Below are 1,896 nucleotides of genomic sequence, written 5' to 3' on the forward strand. Positions count from 1 at the left end.
TGAAAGAAAACAAGATCGGCAACTAGTGCATGCAGTGCATCATTTCCTCACCCTTTACCCCTTGCCATCACTATTATACATCATGGAGAAAGCAGAGTTGAAAGGAAAAATAACCACATCAGTCATTCAACCTTGGCAGATACACAGAACACATAGCTCGTTACACATCCCAACACCAGCCCTTTTACAACATTTACATTCATAAATCAGCGGGAGGACTGTGAATAGCCTCTGTTCTATATTTATTATTGTCCCAGCCACTTGAAAGCTTCCATCTGGATACGAGGGTCAAGACATCAACAACATAATGTAAAAAAAGAAAAATCAACACATGCATAAAAGCACAGCAGCTGCTTATGATGTTATGGTTTTGGCAGATGGCTCTTGGCCATTCATCCTCTGGAATCTTACTGCTATATGCACTTACTACAGCCGCTGGAAAACAAGCCTTTTTAAAGCCAGACCATTTCTCCTCAACACTGTGAACAGAGCAAATGTCATTATTGGCCAGACTGCGAGAACTGCCAAGTTCTCTGACTGTGGTGGAACATAACCTTAAACTAAATAAACCTCAGAGAGAGGAAATAGCTTAGTGCTTTGAGACTTGACAAAGAATTGTCAGGTTTAGGAAGAAAAAATCAATCAGTGGTGTTTCAACTTCAATGTGGAAGTAAATTAAATAAAATTTTCATTCACATTTTTAAAAGTATTTTATGCGCATAATAATGTATTAATTTGCCATATATTCATAGCTACAGGTGGACGACCTCACAATGATGACAAAATACTAGTGTGCATGAGGTATGTATGGAGAATGCATCACTCTGACATTAATGCTGATTTACTACCTCCATCTCTTAATGCCATAAAGCCTCTCTTTTATTACGTCTCTCTCATCCCTCTTCACTCTTCTCCCGTCTCTCTCTCCCTCTCTCTCATACAGCTAACACAGCCCCACATTCTGCTGCTGCTCAAAAGTTGTAGCATGAGCCACAGGCAAGGCTGTGCCACACTCTGGTTTATAGTCTTGGTTTTATTATACACCTCCCCATAAGGCAGCCCTCAGAGACGATGACACCCCAGACACCTATTTAAAGGGGCTTGGTGAGCCGCAGATGACGGAGCCTGGGCAGTGGCAGGTTGTCATCTGCAGGCCTTGTCTCTGTTTATGGGCTGTTAGAGCGTTTGAACCGCAGGGTCAGTCCTGCTGTGGAGGCACCATAACACTCCATAGGCAGACCACAAAATGAACAAAAATAAATCCTAATGAACCTTTTAAGCCCTCTTGTCCATCCGTAGGCTAGCAGCACCATGTGTAAAGAGATAATGCAAGGGGACAGGGGGAGAAGTGGTCTGCCAGCAGGGACAATGAAAACGGGCAGAGGGGCTGTCACTGCTTGGTAAAACCTGGTGATCATCCTCTGAGGTGACAGATGCTGAAGAGGTGATAGTAGACTGGTGCACGTATCACGGGGCAATGGCTGTGTGTGTAGGTTGGTGTGCCTGCTATTCCATCTACTCCCAAACTTATATTGAACAAACACTCCTAGCCATTATGGTGGCCAAAGTCAATAAGGTACAAAGGATTCATAAACATGGAAAACAATCCTTTGAAGTCTGGTTTTCTTGGGTTCAGACAGCCCCTTGAACTGTCAGCATAGAAACGTCAAATTAGCAAACTTCAACAAACTTCCTCTCTAGAACCTCTCTGTGATCAGTTTTCAGACCATAAATTCAGCCCTTTATCCAGTTTTACTGCTTTGGTCTTACTGTGCTTATTATTCCCCAAGCATCAGAAAGCCTCTATTGAGAGGGAAGACAGAAACACACAACTCAAGGGAATGAGGAAACACGTCCTGGAGGGAGGTATGAGGAAATAAAGATTTTCTGTAACTG

Source organism: Thunnus maccoyii, chromosome 5 (assembly GCF_910596095.1).
Source record: "Thunnus maccoyii chromosome 5, fThuMac1.1, whole genome shotgun sequence".
NCBI lineage: Eukaryota > Metazoa > Chordata > Actinopteri > Scombriformes > Scombridae > Thunnus > Thunnus maccoyii.